This window comes from Cervus canadensis, chromosome 23 (genome assembly GCF_019320065.1).
Source record: "Cervus canadensis isolate Bull #8, Minnesota chromosome 23, ASM1932006v1, whole genome shotgun sequence".
Lineage (NCBI taxonomy): Eukaryota > Metazoa > Chordata > Mammalia > Artiodactyla > Cervidae > Cervus > Cervus canadensis.
This window is the reverse complement of record NC_057408.1, coordinates 4,879,462-4,901,452: the sequence shown is the minus strand read 5'-3', so window position 1 is coordinate 4,901,452 and position 21,991 is coordinate 4,879,462.

The following is a 21,991-nucleotide window of genomic DNA, read 5'->3' as shown; positions in this document are numbered from 1 at the left end:
CCTGTCACAAGTATTCCCTAGGAGAGCTAGGTACTCCTGCAAAGCTGGTTATCCTACCTGGAAAAAAGATTGAACAAGATCAATACTCATCTTTTTAACTGCCAAGGCTATGAAACCATTTAGATTTTATTACTGGTTGGTTAGAGTGCCCTCCTGTGTCTCTATATTAAAACATCATGTGAGAACTTTCAAAGGACATAATGAAGCTATAATCACAGCATTAGAGTGAAGTATAACATCAACTCTCTTATGCAAAGCATAACATATGTATAAAATATGCAAAATATTTTCTAGAAGAATCTCAAGGAGGGCTTGGGAACCTCCTGTGTGGAGGAAGACCCTGCCTGGGGAGTTTCAGCAGAAACTTTGTACCAGGGTCTCAGGTTACCCTAGCAAAGGTTCTGAGCATTTTTCTAGGCAGTCTATCATCTGAAGACACCTTCCTAGGTTAGAGGAATGAACCTCCCTTTCATAAGAGGAGCCCATTTTCCACTTCAGAAGCTGAAAAGCAAACACACACCTTGCCAGCCTCCCTTGCAGCTAGAGTTCCTGGTTTAAACTCAGCCAATCAAACTCTAAGGTGAAAGCCAGTGAGTCTAGAAGCACACAGCCACTCCACTCTGCCAACAGGGCAGCAGGAGCCAGTTCTGCTTTGGGTCAGGGTGGGGGGAGAGGGTGGGATGGTGGCATCATCCCCAGACCAGCCTGCAGTGGGACTTGGGCAATGCAGTCTGCCTGAGTATACTTTCCAAGCCTGGTTCTTTTGCCCTGCAGATATTCTGATACTCTGATTGCAGTAATTCTGATTACTATTTTAAAATATGTTTTTTTAATAGTTCCACTATATATTACAATTGTTTTAAATAGATAAATTAAGATTTTTAGTTGGAGTTTCAGTATCAAGCTCTCAAAAATTAACAGAATGAACAGTCTGAAAAGTAGAAGGATATAGTAGACCTGAAAAGCACTATGAACCAATTCAGCATAAAGATTTATACAGTTTTCACACAACGGCAGGATACAAATTTTATTCAAGTTCCCATAGACTATAAACCAAAAGACACTGGAACATATTCAGGAATACAAATAAAGTAAGGTGCAAAAATTTCATGGTCTAAAAGTATTGAAATCATACAGAGTCTGTTCTCGTATCACTGTGGAATTGTGTTAGTAACCAGTATCAAAGATATTTGAAAATAACCCACATATTTTCAAGTGCAATGTGACATTTACCAAGAGAAAACTTTGACTTAGCCATTGAAGGTCTCAGTAAAGTTAGACTGAATAAAACACAGAGGGTGATTGCAGAGAAGAAAGCATTTAAGTGAGAAATTAATATCAAAGATATTTTTAAAACTCCATGTATTTGGAAATTAAATGTCCACTTCTAAAGGGTGGTTGTATCTAAGAAGCCATACCAAGGAAAATTAGAAAGCATTTGTAACAGAATAAAAATGAAAGACCACCACCTGTAGATCACCAGGCTCCTCTGTCCATGGGATTTTCCAGGCAAGAATATTGGAGTGGGTGCCATTTCCTCCTCCAGGGGATCTTCCCGACCCAGGGATCAAACCCATGTCTCCTGCATCTCCTCCATTGACAGGCAGGTTCTTTACCACTAAGCCACCTGAGAATCCTGTGTGTGTGTGTGTATAATATCACTTTGCTATACATCTGAAACTAACAAAAAAATGGAAAATATAGTTAAATGCACAGCTTACTCAAACTCTACTTTCCAAGGTCAGAGAATGAAATAGAAAATAGAAAAGACTGTTAGGCTGAGATGGGACTTAAGATGACTTTAAAGAATGAAAAAGCTTTAAGCCCCAACTTTTGGCTGGCACTTGGATTCCCCTGAATGATGTTGACCAGAAAGTTTGGAAAGAGAGTGCCAAATCTCCACCAAGGAGGTAACATCCTCTGCTTACTTGGCTCTTAGCTCTGGGCAACACACAGGAGTTAAAGTAACCTGACTCTTCGTAAATTCAAAGACCTGAGGTCTCCAACTCCTGAAGCTTGTATTTCTCAGAAGCAACACTTCCTCCAAAAGGAATAAGCTAGAGGAGCATTTCCCTATGTGGGCCTGTGATGTTAACAGGTGTCCCAGGGAATAAATATGGCAACACTGAGTTAAACAAGTTAAAACAGGCTTGTTCACTGCAGGACTTCTCAGGAATTTTACTATACTTTAACTCTTCAGTAGCTTCAGGTTTGAGATTAAGACCCTTCAAATGGCCTCCAGCACCCTCTATGGATTAGCCCACTGAGGGACACCACCCTGTCTTTACCACCCTCCTCTCCTCTCCCTGCCTTCTGGCGATCCTAGCCTTGTCTTAGCTCCTCTATCTGGTCTATCCAATCCAATACCCACAGGCTCTTGAGCACTTGAAATGTGGCAAGTCTAAACTGAGATGTAAGTGTAAAATGCATACCAGATTGTGAAGACTTGAACAAAAAAATATATATATTTTAAAATTTCATTCTTTTGTGTGTGTGTGTGACCTCACTGCAACTCATGTAGGATCTTAGTTCCTTGGCCAGAGATTGAACATGAGCCCCCGGCAGTGGAAGCTCGAAATCTTAACTACTGGACCACCAAGGAAGTACCTATAACTTTCTCTTGAAAGCTTTCTCTTTTTTTAATATTTGTTTTATTTGGCTGCCTCAGGTCTTAGTTGCAACATGTAGGAACCTCGTTGTAGCACAAGGACCCTCTAGTCTTGGCTCTCTGGCTCAGTAGTTTCTCCACAGCCTGTGGGACCTTCCCAGACCAGGGATCGAACACATGCCCCCTGCACTGACAAAGCAGATTCCTAAACATTGGACCATCAGGAAAGTACCCCCATAATTTTTTATGTTGAGTAAATGTTGAAATGACAATATTATAGATACATTGAGTTGGGTAAAATGTAATAATAAAATTAATTTCATTCTTTTCTTTTTACTTTTTCAGTGATTGCTGGAGAATTTTTCATTCCATATGTGGCTCACATTTTATTTCTAGTGAACGTTCTAACCGAGAAGGCAATGGCAACCCACTCCAGTACTCTTGCCTGAAAAATCCCATGGACAGAGGAGCCTGATGGGCTGCAGTCCATGGGGTCGCTAAGAGTCGGACATGACTGAGCGACTTCCCTTTCACTTTTCACTTTCATGCATTGGAGAAGGAAATGGCAACCCACTCCAGTGTTCTTGCCTGGGGAATCCCAGGGACGGGAGAGCCTGGTGGGCTGCCGTCTATGGGGTCGCACAGAGTCGGACACGACTGAAGCGACTTAGCAGCAGCAGCAGAACATTCTAAAGCATCAATATTTGACCTTTGGCCTATTTAATGCTAACTCTTATCAGATTTCAGATGTCTGCTTGGGTCCCTTCTTCAGATTCCTGGTGTAGATTTCCTGTAAGAATGCTCTTTTCTTTTATAGAACTTACCCAGGTCTTTAATTAGACATTATTTGTTTGGCTATTTGATTCATGTCCCTCTCCCTGTAGTGTATTAAGTCCCATGAAAGCAGCAGCTGAATTTGTTTCTGTTGTTATTCTTTCTCCCAGAGCCTAGCATTAAGCTTGGTGCATAGAAGACTCATTAAATATTTGTTGAACATAAATGAAGTGTGAGGTGAATCTCCAAGAAAGGGATAAAGTATTCAACTTTTGCTAAATTAACCACAGAACCCTCACCCCATAAATGGTTTAGTGAAGGATCAGTATTCCCCAGGAATACTGTTTTGAGAAGCACTGGATTGGGGGCTGTAACTACAGAGAGAGTTAATTGAGCCCCAGTTTAAATCTCATCTTCAATAGGACCTCAGCTCTCCTATGTTCTGAAGGTAGCTCTGGTTTGTTTTATGTTTCCTCTCTCTACAAATCACAAGCTTCAAGCCCTTGAATTCTTCCACTTAGGAGACAACTAAATCAGGGGTCCCCAGCTTCGCGGATCTAGTGCCTGATGGTCTGAGGTGTAACTGGTTTAATAACAGCAGAAATAAAGTGCATAATAAATGTAATGTGCTTGAATCATCCCGAAACCTTCCCCCCACTCCCCATCCTCGGTCTGTGGAAAAATATTCTTCCATGAAACCAGTCCGTGGTGCCAAAAAAAGCTAGGAATCACTGATCGAAAGGAAGCAGAGTAATTCTCTTTAATAAAGAAAATTTCATGCAAATTCATACACAGCTTATATATGATTGTGTGTTTCTCTCCTGCATCTATACAAGCATAGAGTGGGTGAAATATTGGGTTTAATTAGGAATTTGTGTAGTTTAAAGGAATTTACCCTAGAATCATGTCAGGTTTCATGCATTTTTTTTTTTGAAAAGAGAGCATGATAAGGGGCTATGTGATCAACTGACTCAGAGGTTGAGGCCCAAGAAAAGATGGTCAAGTCGGACACTCATGCCTCCTAAAAAAAACAACCAGGGTGGTTCACTTCACATGTTATTTTAACTCTCAGTGTTAAAACATGCCTTCTGGGGTACAGTTGTTTTCCGGTGTTGTGCTGGTGTCTGAGTCAGCCGCGTGTGTACCCTCTGGAGCCTCCCTCCCAGCCCACCCCCAGCCCACCCATCTAGGTCATCCCAGAGCACAGAATTGAGCCTCCCGTGCTGTACAATGGCTCCCCACTAGCTATCTATTTTACACGTGGTAGTCTATCTATGTCAATTTTAAAAAATAAATGCACACATTAAATGCAAACGTCTGCAAACTATTTTTTAATAATTAAAAAAAAAGTCTTCTGCAACCAGCCCTGCATACAAAAGCTAAATGGCCACTAAGGGATCAGTTAAGAGCTTGGGGATTCTGAGCAGCCTGGAGACCAGCACCATCCAGGGAAAGTACCAGAGGACCGCAGGCAGCCATGGGCAGGGTAAGCCAGCTGAGCAAACCCCGCTGTCCCACCTGCCCTACCTTTTCCCTCGCCCATCACTTCCACACAGCGGAACAGAGAGAGGAAGAGTCGAGGCAAAGGGGCTTATTGCCAAACTGAGAAGCTTTTAAAGTGTTTCCAGACTGGAGAACTGGATCACCAAACTAAGTTCATTTTTAAATGCTCTGGGCCTGTCCAAAGTTCTTGGGGGGAAGGCGGGGGAGGTGGGGAACAAGAACAAAAACTTTTAAACCTGACTCCAAAACGTCCATTTTCTAGCAAAATATGTTTACAAAGAACTGACCTCGGGATATCTAAATAGAACAATAACCACAAGAAAAGATTGGAAGAGACCAACTAGCTTATCCATATAGACTCCCAAGATGCCAGATGGACATGATTCCCCAGGCAAATTTCCTTAAACTATCAAACCCTTGGTTACATCTCATTTTTAACCTATTTCTATACCTATACCTATTAACACATACTCACAAGCTTGCTAAATCAATTAGTAACGACTAAGCTCAAGTGGCCTTTAAATTCTGCCTACCAATTAGCCATATGTGCTAGATTCTCCCTACTCCTCCTCCTAAACGGTGCTCTCACACCTTCTCCTTTCCCCTCAAACCCCCAATATCTTTCCCATCCTTACTCTCAGCTGATGACCCGGCTTCCCACTTTACTAGAAAAATTAAATCAATCTCAAGCCCCCACTGCTGCATACCCACCTATCTGCACCTGTACCCCTGTCCTCAACCTCACTTCCAGTTACCAAAGATGAGCTGTCTGTGCTTCTAAGTAACCCCCTCCCTGCACACACACACATGCTCCCACACACAGACACATATTCACACACTAGATTCCATCCCTTCTCACTTACACAAGGGCTACACTCCAACAATTCCTCCCTCTCTATTGGATCATTTCCATCAGCATACAAACACAAGTTACAATTTTTTCCATCTTAAAACATTCCTGGGACTCCATTTCCCTCTCCAGAGTCACCCTGTTTCTCTGCTGCCCTTTTTGGCAACATTTCTTTGGATTCCCTGGTTCCAGGCCCTCTCCTCCCATTCCCTCTTGAGTTCCACCTCTTCCCCAGAACACCTCTCTCCAAGGTCGCCCTGCACAGCCAGGTGGATCCTCGGTTCTCCTCTGACTCCACCACAGTCATTTCATCCTCTTGACTCATCTGGTTTTCCTCCTCACTCACTGGTCCCTCTTCCTCAGTCTCCTTTGTTGACTGACTTGGAGAAACCCCAGGTTCGTCTATGGACCTCCTCTGTTTCATACCTAAAAATCACTCCCTTGATAATCTCATCTGCTTTCATACCTTTAAAGCCATCCACACGTGATTCACCAGTATATTCTTCTAGCCCGAACCTCCTCTCTGAACTTCAAATTTGTTTATCAACTTATAGGCCTAAAAGGCATCTCAAACCTACCATGTTGAGAACTGAATCTCTGATCCCACCCCCAAATCTACCCTTGCCTCTGTTTTCCAAATCTCAGTAAATGGCAAATTAATCCTTCCAGTCACTCAGGTCAAAAACTAGTCAGCTTTGCTCCCTTTTTCCTTACTCCACAATCAATATCCAACAAACTCCCGTGACTTCACCTTCCGGATTCATCTGTGGCTGGTGAGAATGAGAAGTTGCCGTGTAGCGCAGGGAGCAGTCTGGCGTTCTGTGATGACCAGGAAGGATGGGATGGGGGGAAGGGAGGGAAGCTAGTGAGGGAGGAGATGTATGTGTGATTATGGCTGATTTGCATTGTTATATGGCAGAAACCAACACAACATTGCAAAATTTTTAAATATATATATTTATTTAAATGAAAAAAATAGAGGAAAAATAGAAAAGATTCATCCTAAATCTGACCACCACTTACCATCACCATTGCTCCCACTGTGGTCCAAACCACCATCATCTGTCACCAGAAATAAACCACCTGTAATACACTCCTGCTGCTGCTGCTAAGTCGCTTCAGTCGTGTCCGACTCTGTGCGACCCCATAGACGGCAGCCCACCAGGCTCCCCCGGCCCTGGGATTCTCCAGGCAAGAACACTGGAGTGGGTTGCCATTTCCTTCTCCAATGCATGAAAGTGAAAAGTGAAAGGGAAGTCGCTCAGTCCTATCCGACTCTTAGCGACCCCATATACTGCAGCCTACCAGGCTCCTCCATCCATGGGATTTTCCAGGCAAAAGAGTACTGGAGTGGGGTGCCATTGCCTTCTCCAAATACACTCCTATGATGCCTCAATTCATTCACTGTAAAGATTAGTTCTTACAGGGACTTCCCTGGCGGCTCAATGATTGGAAATCCATACTTCCACTGCAGAGAGGGCAGGTTCAATCCCTGGTCAGAGAACTAAAATCCTGCATGCCTTGTGGCATGGCTTAAAAAAAAAAAAGATTAGTTCATATAGTAATGTGTCCGTTTCTGCAAGTTCTCCTCTTGACCTCTTGGAGAGTAATGCAGACTACTCCCCCAGTTCACCCACTCCTCATCCTGGCATTCTGACTGTTCTTTCAACACACCCGGCATATTCCCACCTCAGAGCTTCTGTTTTTAAAGCTCTTACCCCTTCTGATCCCCAGATATTGTCAGGGCTCACCCTCCCACCTCCTTCAGACTTTTGTTCACATGTCACTGGGGCTTCCTTGACACCCACTTAAAAATTCAAAGCTCCTCCCAGCATGTCTCCTTCCCCTGCTTTTTTTCCCTCTGCTATTTTTCTCGATAACACTTCTCACCATCTGACATATTATATATCTTAGCTACTTACTTGTTTACATCCCACTAGGATGAAAGGGATTTTTGTGTATTGTAACCATTTTTATATTCCCAGTTCCAGAACTTAACAAATACTTGTTGAATAAATGCATTAACAAATTCTGAAGCTTTTTAAACTTTTTTCAGAGCCAGACAGAAAAATAAAAGCTTCAACATGTTTTCTACAAAGTCAGAGTAACATTGATACCAAATCTGACAAAGACTGCAATGTGAAAGAGAGAAAGGAAACTAGAAACCAATCTCAGTTCAAATATTTTCAGTAAATATTGCCAAATAAAACTCAACAGTGCATTAAAAGGAAAATAGATCATGATCAACCGAGGTACATTCAATGTAAATATGGCTCAATTCAAGGAAATCCATAAACATAAATGCAAGGAAATCTATAATTCACCACATTTATACATCAAAGGTGGACAAAAAAAAGTTACTTCAACAGATGTTTGAAAAAATTAAAAATAAGATAATCCAATAACAAGGGTGATTACATAATTACTGTGCAAAAATCTCTACTCTTCCAATAACACAGGGAAGGGTTCTTTAAGGAGCATATAAGCATGATAGATAAAAGAAAAACATAACAATCTTGAGTACAGAAAATTTAAAAAAAAAAGACTTCAAACAAACTCAAACTCAAAACAAACTCATCTACACAACAGAAACAGACTCAGACTGTAAAGAACCAGACTTGTGGTTACCAAGAGGGAGGGGGAGAGCGAGAGGGATGAGCAGGAGCTTGGGGTTAGTAGATGCAAACCATTACATTTAGAACGGATAAACAACCAAGTCCTACTGGATAGCACAGGGAACTATATCCAATCTCCTGGGACAAACCATAATGAAAATATTTTAAAAATGTGTATGTGTATAAACTGAGTCACTTCACTGTACAGCAGAAATTAGCACAAATCAACTATTCTTCAATTTTTTTAATGTCAAAAATAAATAAGTAAAATAAAATAAAAACCTGTCGGCAGCTTGAAAAAAAAAGAAAAAGACTTCAGACAAACTCAGAAGACAATTTAAGGATTTCCTTGGTGGTACAGTGGATACGGACCTGTCTGCCAATGCAGGGGACACAGGTTCGATCTCTGGTCTGGGAAGATTCTGCATGCCAAGAGCAACTAAAGCCTGTGCACAATTACTGAGCCCCACTGCAGGGCCTGCAAGCCGCTACAGTGAAGCAACTACTGTGTATTGTAACTACTGCGTATTGCAACAAGCGGCAACTACTGAAGCCCGTGTACCTAGAACCCTTGCTCTGCAACAAGAGAAGCCACCGCAGTGTGAGACCTGTGCACCGCCACGAAGAGAAGTCCCTGATCTCAACTAGAGAAGCTCACGTGTAGTAATGAAGACCTAGTACAACCAGAGATAAATTAATTAATTAATTTTTAAAGAGATAATTTAAGCTGAGTTACAAAGCATTATATACAAGAACTCATTTTCTAGATTTTTAATAAAATTTTATCCAAAATAGACAATTTAACATGTCACTTTCATGCAAATTAGAAAAAGGATTTCCTTCATCAAGATGCTTTACTTTTGGGAAGAACTATAACCTTGCTAATTTTGTTAGGACAAGACAGTTCATTGCTGTCTGCCAGAAAAATGGCAAAATAAATATTAAAATCAGGAACTTCCTTCGTGGTCCAGTAATTAAGACTTTGACTTCCAATGCATGGGATGCCAGTTTGATCTCTGGTCAGGAGTTAAGATCCCACATGGCTCGAGGTCAAAAAGCCAAAATATAAAACAGGAACAATATTGTAACAAAGTCAATAAAAACCTTAAAAATGGTCCACATAAAAAAAAACTTAATAAATATTAAAATCTATGATTTCTATGACGTGAATAGTATCTGCTAAGTTAGACAATATACAACCCACAGAACCATTAAGAACATCTGTAGTCTAGACTTAGATCATTGTAAATAGCATTATTTACTTATATGAACATCCACCAGGATTAAGTTAGTGTTAGATATAACCAATTTTTTTCTAGAATTATAAGCATTCTTGGTCCCCTCCCCCACCAAATTCCAGTAATACTTTCTAATCATTGAAACATCCTAAACACTGCCAGGTTTCCTAAATCCCCCAGGAGATGGCCCTCCTCTTGGAGAACCAGTGATGTAGATTGACTGGAAGGCATAAAGGAAGACTTTAATTCTTTATTTTATGCTTTTCCATACAGCTTGAACTTTTCACCATGTGCATGCATATAAAATGAATAATTAAAATATAATAATATAAATAAACTACACTACTACTCTAGAAAGGAACTAAATATAGGGATGGAAGAGTGATTCCAATGAAAGACACAGTATTTATCCCAGTACAGAATAGTAACAGAGGTCTAAAGTCCACCAGAGCTTCAGCAGTGACTAGTTGAAAGAGCATGGTCTGGAAAGCCAAGAGCTTGAATCGCTCCCCGCCTAAATCAACAAGCACCTCTACTTGTCTTGCATCTCGAAACAGACGGATGCATAGAGCGCGACAGTGTTCAGACTTGCTCAGATGAAAAAGCACCTCGGAGTCCTGATGCTTTTTGCTGAAGAGCATTAAATTTTAAAATATTTCATTCTATCACATAAGCTATGATCTCACATAAAACTGCTTATTTAATAAGTGTTGCTTTAAAATGTTGGTTTAATTAGGTTTAGGCACTATAAAACAAAGTGAAAAAACAATTACAGATACAGATGAAAACCCAGCTTTAGAAGCAATACTGGCCAGTTCTGAGTTTTTCCATCACTACTCCTTTGTTGTTTATTTGTGGTCTTTTATCTGTTGGAAGCACGCAAGTAGTAGGAAGCACAAAAACTTTTTTAAGAAAAATTATGCCTTTTCTGTAAGCCTAAAATAAGTTCAAAATACAACTTTTTAAAATGGTAAAATTGAAATAAAGGCTGCAGTTTAGTTAAGAGTATTGTACCAGTGTCAAGCCCTTAGTTTTGATCATTGTACTGTGCTCACATAGGATGTCTACATTAGGAGAAGCTGGGTAAGGAATATGAAAGGCTCTGGACTATTGTTACAGCTTTTCTGTAAGGTAAAAATTAACCCAAAATAAAGTTTTTTAAATTATGGGAAAAAACTTGAATTTGAGAATACTGTGTACATCAAATTTTTTGCTGCAAATCGAGAGAAGGCAGTTATTCCCTTTCAGTTAAGAATGTTTTATCTCTTCTGGGGACTTGCCTGGTGGTCTAGGATCTACGGTTCCATGCTACCAATACAGGGATCCCAGGTTCAAGCCCTGGTCAGGGAACTAGATCCTGCATGCGGCAATTAAGACCCAAGGCAGTCAAATAAATAAACGAATAAGAATGTTTTATCCCTTCTTGAAATGCACCAGAGTGAGCACAGTTTGGAAAACACAGTTTGGGGCTGGGGAAAGCAACCTGAGATCCAGCTTGCAAAAAGTCCTTAAGTGATTTTAACCCACACCCTCAGCAAGAACCACTGGGGAAATGCTGTCTGAGGTCTCTTTCCAAACCCTTCGTCTTGTCCACTCAGCAAATTCTTATTTGTCCTTAAAAATCTAAGTCAGAAATTGCCTCCTCCATGAAGCTCTCCTTGCCAGGAAGACACCAACTAGAATTCTAGAGACATTGTTTCCCAATGAGGTGAATTTACACTGTAAACCAAAAGGAGCCAACTCCCTCCAGGGTAGACCATAGTGGATATCATGGTTCATCACCCGAAGGCCCCCTTCAGGTCCAAGGCAGGCATCCCCCTAGAGGCGATGGGAGTGTCCACTAGTGAGGATTTGTAACTGAGTCTCTCCCTGGGAGTTATTCTTGGCTTAAGGGAATTACCTGCCCAAAGTCACTCTCTCTTCTTTCAGGGCTGCTGCTGCTGCTGCTAAGTCACTTCAGTCGTGTGTCTGATTCTGTGCGACCCCATAGACGGCAGCCCCCCAGGCTCCCCCGTCCCTGGGATTCTCCAGGCAAGAACACTTTCAGGGCAGCCTGTATATTTAATGTCCCGTCAACTGCGGAGTACCAAGGCCAGGTTCCCTTTGCCCCAGTTCAACACAGCTCTGCAGGACTGACTGTGACACCTCTATGGCATCACAGTCCAGCTCCTCCCTCTGCCCACTCCTGCTTCCCTGGACCCTCACAGGTAAGATCCCAAGAGCATTTCCCTAATAAGCTACCTGCTCACAAAATCCTGCTTCAGAGTCCATTTTCTGTGGAATCCATCCTATGACAATCACAACTGCCAATATTTGGAATTATCCTATCCACTTCAAAAAATGCATCCTTCATTTTGCTGTACAAAGTCATTACCCACAGCATAATTGATTGCAACATGTTTCCAAGAGCAACATATTGTAAAATCCATCAACAGAGAACCATAAATCATGGCTCTGGTCGAATGATATGCAGCTGTATAAAAGAATAAGGAAGCACTTTATGTCATTACATGATGCAATCTTCAATTTATAAATTTAAGTGAAAAAGCAAGATATAGAAGAGTATGCATTCATGTTGAGGTTTGACAGAAAACAGCAAAATTCTGTAAAGCGATTATCCTTCAATAAAAATAAACAAATTTAAAAGAAGAAGACTGTGCAAAGTATGCTATCATTTTGTTTAAAAAGCAAAAAAAAAAAAAAAAAGTACCTGTTTATATTTTTTTTAATTTATTTTATTTTATTTGCCCTTTTTGTCTGCTCTGAGTCTTTGCTGTTGTGTGAGTGTCTTTTCTAGTTGTGACAAGCAGGCACTAACTACTCTCTTGTTGTGATGCTCGGGCTTCTTGCGCTGGCTTCTCTTGTTTCGGAGCATAGGCTCCAGGGTGCTGAGGCTGGAGTAGCTGCATCACGCAGGCTCGGTAGTTCTGGCTGTCAGGCCTAGTTGCTTCTCGGCATGTGGAATCTTCCCAGACGAGGGATCGAATCCATGTTCCCTGCATTGGCAGGCAGATTCTTAACCAGTGGACCACCAGGGAAGTCCCCTGTTTATATATTTGTAGAATAGTTCTGGAAGGATTTAGGAAAAAAAACTAGAAACATTAGTTGCCTCTGAGAAGGACATTTGAATGGCTAGGGGACAAAGTGGACATAACTCCTTCAGGGGTTTTTTGTTTGTTTGTTTTTTACCCTGTAGCTTTTTTGAACCTTTTGAATTTCAAACCATATAAATACTTTATTCAAAGCTAAATTCGTGAAAATAAAGCAAAAGAAAGTAAATGTTAAGGACTGAAAAGAGGCCTTAGGCTTGGAGAGCAGTAGCCATGGAAAGTCCTCAGGAAAGAGGTTTCAGTGGAGCTATGGAAACAGAACTCTTCAGGGGACACAGTGAGCGCAGAACAGAAAAAGAGGAAGAGAGAAAGAAGAAACAGAGGTGTCTGGGAGGGCAGGCAGGAGAGGTTCCTTGGGGCTTCACAGGGGGATCTGGGCCAAACAAAACCCCTTGCTGGGCTGGCAACCTAGAACCCCAAACTATGTCCATTCAGGAACAAGTCTCACCAATCAAGCCTCTCTCCTTTAAGCATCTGACCTGGGAAATGCCAAAGAATTGAGTAGGAGCCTAAGAGGGAAGCCAAAGATATTCCCTGAATCGGAATGGCAGAGGGGCCGAAGTCAGCTATGAGATCAAGAAAAGATGCATGGAGCAGCAGGAGATTGTGGGGAACAATCCTTGAAAGATGAAGGCATCAGACACAGAGAAAGTTGAGTCACAACAATGGTGGCTACACGAGGCTAAGGTCCACGAACGCTGCTCCTGAGGTTGCCAGAACTGCCTTAGACAGGAGGGTGAGGAAGTATGGTCCTCAGACCAGCAACATCAGCCTCCTCTGACAGCTTGTTAGAAATGCACGTTCCTTGCACCCCAATGTTCACCGCAGCACTGTTTATAATAGCCAGGGCATGGAAGCAACCTAGATGCCCATCAGCAGACGAATGGATAAGGAAGCTGTGGTACATATACACCATGGAATATTACTCAGCCATTAAAAAGAATTCATTTGAATCAGTTCTAATGAGATGGATGAAACTGGAGCCCATTATACAGAGTGAAGGAAGCCAGAAAGATAAAGACCAATACAGCATACTAACACATATGTATGGAATTTAGAAAGATGGTAGTGATAACCCTATATGCAAAACAGAAAAAGAGACACAGATGTACAGAACAGACTTTTGGACTCTGTGGGAGAAGGCGAGGGTGGGATGTTTCGAGAGAACAGCATCGAAACATGTATATTATCTGTGGTGAAACAGATCACCAGCCCAGGTTGGGTGCATGAGACAAGTGCTTGGGCCTGGTGCACTGGGAAGACCCAGAGGGATCGGGTGGAGGGGGAGGTGGGAGGGGGGATCCGGATGGGGAACACATGTAAATCCATGGCTGATTCATGTCAATGTATGACAAGGACCACTACAATATTGTAAGGTAATTAGCCTCCAACTAATAAAAATAAATTAAAAAAAAAGAAAAAAGAAATGCACATTCTTGGCCCAGCCCCAGTCCAGCCAAACCAAAAACTCTGGAGGTGGGACCCAGTGATCTGCGTATTCACCAGCCCTTCAGATCACTCTGATGCACCTTACAACCACTCCTATAGACCTTAGACCCAGAGGCCAAGGAGTCCTAGGATTCCTCTGTGTGGACGATTCCTACCTGTGTGTGTCTTTACAACAAACCCCACTGCTAAAGTTAGCTTGAGCTCCCTAGCAGAAGATCTTGTTTTCTGCTCCAAATGTGCCTAATACAATCTTACCTCAATGGGAAAGCCAACTCCTACACTTGTTTGGAGACTCAACTCAAAGGCCACCTCCTCCGAGAAGCCTTCCTCACAGATCTCTCTCAGGCTAAGTTAAGTGTCGCTCTGCTATGTTCCTGTAGTCACCCCCTTTGTTGTTTTTCAGTCGCTCAGTCATGTCCAACTCCTTGCGACTCCATGGACTGCAGCATGCCAGGCCTCCCTGTCCATCATTAACACCTGGAGCTTGCTCAAGTGCATGTCCATCAAGCCGATGATGCCATCCAACCATCTCATCTTTTATCGTCCCTTTCTCCTCCTGCCTTCAATCTTTCCCAGCATCAGGGTCATTTCCAATGAGTCAGCTCTTCGCATTAGGTGGCCAAAGTATTAGAACTTCAGCTTCAGGATCAGTCCTTCCAGTGAATATTCAGGATTCATTTCCTTTAGGATGGACTGGTTTGATCTCCTTGCTGTTCAAGCCACCTTCTAACCTCTGGCATATCCCATGTCCTGCAATCAAGGACCTATTTGTTCATTTCACTAGAGTTGGGACTGTGTCTTCACTGTATCTCCAGCACTGGATACTCAGTTAATACTAGTTCTTAATAGCTATTATTACTAAGCAGTCAATAAATAAACATATATGGAATGATTACTATTTTCCATGGATCTTAGTAGCTTCCTTAAACAATACCTAACTCCTCTCTTGTGAAGTTTCCCAGGAGGGCAAGCCTGCTGAGCCAAGTGATAATTGTTACTAACAGGCTGTAACAATCCAAGCTGAATTAGCCCTTTGTTTCTATGCACGGAATTCCAAATAGTTGGCAGATAATCATAGGGCAGAGCCACAGAAGATGGCCCTGGGACCGGCCCAGCTGACTGGGTCTGTATTTGAGATGCAGATAAAAGCTCCCTTCTCTCAAGGATCCTGCCTAACAGGGAGGCAGACACGTAACAGATCATTTTAACACAAACTACCAGTTCTAAAAGATGATACAACAATAAGATAATCAAGGGGAAAGAAGAGGAAAGAAAATAAGAAAGTATTCAATGTACATGCATACCATATATGAGTGAACCAGCACTGTGTGTGTGGCAGGTGTGCTCAGTCGTGTCTGACTCTTTGTGACCCCACGTACTGTAGCCTGCCAGGCTCCTCTGTCCATAGAATTTTCCAGACAAGAAAACTTGAGTGGGCTGCCATTTCTGTGTCTCTTGCATCTCCTGAATTGGCAAGTGGATTCTTTACTGCTGAGCCACCTGGGAACCCCCAAACTAACTGTGAGTGGATCAGTTCAGTTCAGTCCAGCTCTTTGCAACCCCACAGACTGCAGCACACCAGGCCTCCCTGTCCATCACCAACTCCTGGAGCTTGCTCAAGCGCGTGTCCATCAAGCCGGCGATGCCATCCAGCCATCTCATCCTCTGTCATCCCCTTCTCTTCCTGCCTTCAATCCTTCCCAGCATTAGGGTCTGTTCCAGTGAGTCAGTTCTTTGCATCAGGTGGCCAAAGTATTGGAGCTTCAGCTTCAGCATCAATCCTTCCAATGAATATTCAGGACTGATTTCCTTTAGGATTGACTGGTTGGATCTCCTTGCAGTCTAAGGAAATCTCAAGAGTCTTCTCCAACACCACAGTTCAAAAACATCAATTCTTCAGCACTCAGCTTTCTCTTTGGTCCAACTCTCACATCCATACATGACTACTGGAAAAACCAGTGGATAATGAGTGAATAAATAAGGGAAAATATATATAACTCTTACTGTTCTCATTTCTACAAATAGTCACAAGGCTGTAGTGAGTATTTATGACTTTCTTCTCCTTCTTCCCCATTTCATGTTCCATTGGTCCTCAGCCACTATCTTAACTGTTTGCATTCTTTACTTGGTACTACGACCCAAACCTTCATTCCTGATAAGTCTGAATCCTCAGTGGGCCTGCATTTCTTAGTGGCTGTATTTTTACATTAACTTCTATCATTGGACATGGAAGTCCTAAGAGACACCCCAAAGAACACCCGTGGTTCCAGACATAGTCCTCTTTGACCCAGTGAAATGACAGCAACCAAATTTCCTCAGGAATTGGGGTCAGTCATGCCTGCGGTATGCATAGGCAAGTGGCATTCTTGTCTTCCAGTTCAATGGAATCATTACGGAGTCTCGCGGTGGAACCATTCCCCTCTTGGGAACCAAGACCTCTATAGACACAGATCCCAAAGATGCAAGAGCTGCAGGCAAAAATTCTGTGAATGGGTTAAGTGTAAACATTAGTGAAGCTACTCCCAGTCTATCCCTTGATTTCCAGACCCTATGTTCCACCTGTGGGATAAAACAGCACCTGTTTTAGTTACTGATTCAAAGCACAGTCTACATCCTGTAATCTGAGACCTCGGCATTTCAGGTTGTTAACCCCAATTAGCACTGTATCTAAGTCTTCTATTCCATCACTCAGGCCCAAGGGGGCCACATGGAAAGAACAGTGATGTCCATGGGCTTGAGTCCATTGTTAGTTCTTGAAATCAGTTCCTTGGTCAGAAGTATGGTTATATGGGATCCACCAAGTGTATGAAGCACCCTATAAATTCATAGATGGTGATGGTGCTATGTGTCAAGACTGGAGAAGGCAAATCCACATTCAGAATACTATTTATTCCATTGGGAACAAAACATTCTCCCCTTCCTTATGAAAGGGGCCCAGTGTAATCAATCAGCCACCATATGGCTGGCTGATCTGCCAGGGAAAACGGCTCCTTTGGGGGCTTACGATGGTCCCTGCTGTTAGCAGGTTAGGCTTTCAGGAAGAGCAGTATCCGTATTAGTTTTGGACTTCCCACATAGTGCTAGTGGTAGAGAACTTGTCTGGCAATGCAGGAGACACAAGAGAATTAAATCCTCCTGTTTCACAGACCCAGCAGTTTCTCTTAAGCTGGTGAGCCCTATCAATACAGATACTTTTGATTGGCTTGAGTTTTGAAGCCATAAATTCGCTACATGAATTCGCTACACCGCCACTATTGTTTGCCTGGGAAAATCTCATTTCACACCTCAAGGTTCAGCTTGAAAATTCTTTCCTTTCTAAAGACTTTCTTGTCTCCTGCTTCCCCCCAGGTCATCTCATACTTGCCCTTGAATTCATTGCTCTGCACCTGGACTCTCTCACTTGAATTCTACCACATGTTCCATATTATTGTTCCCGTGTCTGTCTTTGACTAGGTTGAAGATTTCTTGTGACAGAAACTAAATTTTATGCACCTATTTGTACGTGTTAAACATGATAGGTATGTAATAAACTTTTACAGAATGAATGAGAGAGTGATGATAGTGACTTCCTCTTCTTAGAACAAGCACAAGGGGCTGGCAGGAGAGATGAGAGTGGAATTATTGTTTGATGGCGTCAGAGTTTCCTTTTGGGAAGATGAGAAAGTTCTGGAGATGGATGGTAGTGAGGGTTGCACAACAGTGTATTTAATGCCACCGAACTACACACTGAAAAAATGGTTATAATTGTAAATTTTATGCATGTCTACTTTATCATAATTTTTTAACAAAATTAACAACTAAAATACCCTTTATTCTCACCTACAAGATGAAGTTCCACACCCTATTTCTGACACTGACCTCCAGGATCAGGACCTTCCCACAAGGAAGGAAGCAAGTCCATGGAATTTCACTGCAGCCTTACTTACAAGAGCAAAAGCAAGGCAGGAGAAAGGACAACTCAAATGTCCAGTAGGAAAATGCATAAATAAGTTGTACCAAGTCGTACTATGAAATACTCTATAAAATTGAAAATAAATCAAGAACTTCATTGATTAAACTTATGTGAATTAATTCACAGATAAAGCTTATGTGAAAAACAAAAGCTGCAAATTTTATCTACAGTATGACTTAGTAAATCTTAAAATGAAACAATGTAACATTGTTCATAGCCACATTCATATATATATACTGTTAATAAAAGTACAAAAACATGCAATTTCAGGTGAGTGATTAACCTGAAGGAGGGAAGCAAGAAGGGCTGAGAGTCTCAGGCTTCAATATTTTATTTCTTACAAAAGGAGAGGATTCTGGGCTTTCCTGGTGGCTCAGCGGTAAAGAACCCGACTGCCAACACAGCAGATGCGGGTTCAGTCCCTGAACCAGGAAGATCCCACATTCTATCCAGCTCGAGGGCCAAAAGCTGCAACTACTTGGCCCACGTGCCCGAGAGCCCGTGCTCTGCAACGAGAGAAGGCGCCACAGTGAGAAGCCTGGGCGCTGCAGCTAGCGAGTAGCCCCCACTCTCTGCAACTAGAGAAAAGCCCATGCAACAAAGACCTAGCACAAAGATAAAATAAATAAACAAAGGAGAGAATTCCAAAGTAAATAAGGCAAACTATCACACATTTGTTCAATCAGGTGAATGGGCTATACGGAGGTCAGTTCTATTTTTGTGTGCATTGCTGTCTTCTTAAACGATTTCATTAAAAAGTTGATAAAGTAAAGGTCTAGTTCCTTTGTGACACATGCTTTGACTAACCAAATCCTCAGGATACAACAATTTACAACCCAAGCATGTACTTATTTACTGACACACGAGGCAGTGCCAGAAGATTTGAGTTTGATGAAATAATCGCAGTAGGATGATTTGGGCGACTAAAACCTCACATCAAACCACCAGATGTACATAAGCACAAGTAGGTACACACACACACACAGAAAACAACCAGCTGCAGTCTGCTGAATGAAAAATCCTGAGTGCCCACAGGAGTTCAGCAACAGAATAGAAATGGAATGTCCTCTCTTTTGTATTAAGAACCAATTAGGTCACTGAAAAAAAGTAAAGTGAAAGTGTTAGTCACTCATTCGTGTCTGACTCTTTGCGACCTCATGGACTGTAGCCCACCAGGCTCCTCTGTCCATGGAGTTCTCCAGGCAAGAATACTGGAGTGTGTTGCCATTCCCTTCCTCAGGGGATCTTCCCAACCAGGGGTCCAACCCAGGTCTCCTGCACTGCAGGAAGATTCTTTACCATCTGAGCCACCATTGCTTGACAGTAAAAGGTTTCACTAAGGACAACCAGTGTAAGTAAGCCTGTTACCCAAAGGCTGGTAACAATGCAGGCAGGGGAGCCATGAGGCGTGCTGATTTCTCCTCACCTGGCCTAAGGGGGCCTCCCGGGAGAGCCAGGCTCTCCCAGCGAGGGTGAGCAGGAACAGAGGGAGCCAGTGGCCACCTGCCCAACATTCAAGCTCCTCACAGGGGGCATTTTGCCAAGGCACCTAGTACATGGAATCCTTAAGAAGTTTCCAGACCAACTGCTCACCTACTGCAAAAATCTCTTTTATAGCACCCTGTCACACCTCTGGGGCTTCCCTTGTGGCTCAGCTGGTAAAGAATCCGCCTGCACACTGTTTATAATAGCCAGGACGTGGAAGCAACCTAGATGCCCATCAGCAGACGAATGGATAAGGAAGCTGTGGTACATATACACCATGGAATATTACTCAGCCATTAAAAAGAATTCATTTGAATCAGTTCTAATGAGGTGGATGAAACTGGAGCCCATTATACAGAGTGAAGTAAGCCAGAAAGATAAAGAGCATTACAACATACTAACACATATATATGGAATTTAAAAAGATGGTAATGATAACCCTATACGCAAAACAGAAAAAGAGACACAGATGTACAGAACAGACTTTTAGACTCTGTGGGAGAAGGTGAGGGTCGGATGTTCAGAGAGAACAGCATTGAAACAAGTATACTCTCAAGGGTGAAACAGATCATCAGCCCAGGTTGGATGCATGAGACGGGTGCTCCGGGCTGGTGCACTGGGAAGACCCAGAGGGATGGGATGGAGAGGGAGGTGGGAGAGGGGATCGGGATGGGGAACACATGTAAATCCATGGCTGATTCATGTCAATGTATGGCAAAAACCACTACAATATTGTAAAGTAATTAGCCTCCAACGAATAAAAATAAACGGGAAAAAAAAAAAAAAGAATCCGCCTTCAATGCTGGAGACCTGGATTCTATCCCTGGGTTGCGAAGATGCCCTGGAGAAGGGAAAGGTTACCCACGCCAGTATTCTGGCCTTGAGAATTCCATGGACTGTATAGTCCATGCGGTCACAAAGAGTTGGACACAACTGAAAGTTAGCATTCATATAATAGTACAACCTCTGTGTAAAATGTGTATGGTTATCTGTCTGTCTCTGCATGTGTATTTGGGGAATCATACACCAAAATATAAAATGTTGACACTTTTTGGGAATTCCCTGGCTGTTTATGGTTAGGACTCTGCGCTTTCACTTCTGTAGCCTGGGCTTGGCGCCTGGTTGGGGAACTAAGATCCTGAAAGCTGAGGTGAGCAGTCAAAAAAATAAAATAAAATCCTAACAATCCAATTAAACTCTCCGAGTGCTGGAATTATTTGGTGATTTTTATTTTATCTATTTATTTGTCTGTATTTTTAAAATGAGGGCTACTCAGGTGGCTCAGTGGTAAAGAATCCAATGCAGGAGACACAGGAGACATGAGTTCAGTCCCCAAGTCAAGAAGATCCCTTTGAGAAGGAAATGGCAACCCACTCCAGTATTCTTGTCTAGAAAATCCCATGGACAGAGGAGCCTGGAGGGTTACAGTCCATGGGGTGGCAAAGAGTCAGACACAACTTAGCAACTGAGCTAAGTTGAGACACAACCGAGCAACAACAACAACAAACTTCCATTACATCATTTCATCCCTAACCCAGCAGGGGAGGTGGTATTAGCAGGCCTTCCCACTGTCCAGGTGGGTTCATTTTGAATCAATAAATATTTCCTGCCACACAGCAAGAATGAATGTTCAAAGAGACTGAGAGCTTTGGGCAATGTTATCCCCCAAAGCTTCCTCGATGCCTCAGCGGTAAAGAATCTGCCTGCAATGTGGGAGACACGGGAGATGCAGATTAGATCCTTGGGTGGGGAAGATCCCTTTGAGGGGAAAACCCACTCCAGTGTTCTTGCCTGGGAAAGCCCATGAATAGAGGAAGCTGGCAGGCTACAGTTCATGGGGTCGCAGAGTCGCACACGACTGAGCGGCTGAGCATGCACAAATTTTCTGAAACGAACAAGTTTCACTTTGGTAAAGTGGGAAGAGATAGTATTACATATATTTTAAGTTTGGTGGGGAGATACCACCATGGTTCTTCCTCATCAATGTAAAATAAGCCCTCTTCTGTTTTGCATCCATTGGTCCCCAGTTCTGTTGTATTCTCAGGGAGGCAAATGGACCCAAGCTGGGCCATCTGAAGAGAGGTGAGGTCAAAGATTGCAGTGTGGCTGGGTCACACTGGACCCACTCCACCCAGTCTAAAGAGAATGAAGCTTTCCAGTAGCCGTGATAGATTTAAGCATGTCCACACTTCAGATCACTGAGTCAGGGAAAACCAGTTTCCTCTCAGGAAAGGAGGCTTTATTCAGCCCTCCCCTTCCAGAAATGCAGTGGTGTGTTTAAAATATTTATTTATCCATTTGGTTTCATTGAGTCTTAGTTGTGGCACTGGGGATCTCTGTTGTGTCACTGGGGATCTTTTGTTGCAATGCATGGACTCTCAAGTTGTGGCCCATAGGCTTTTAGTTA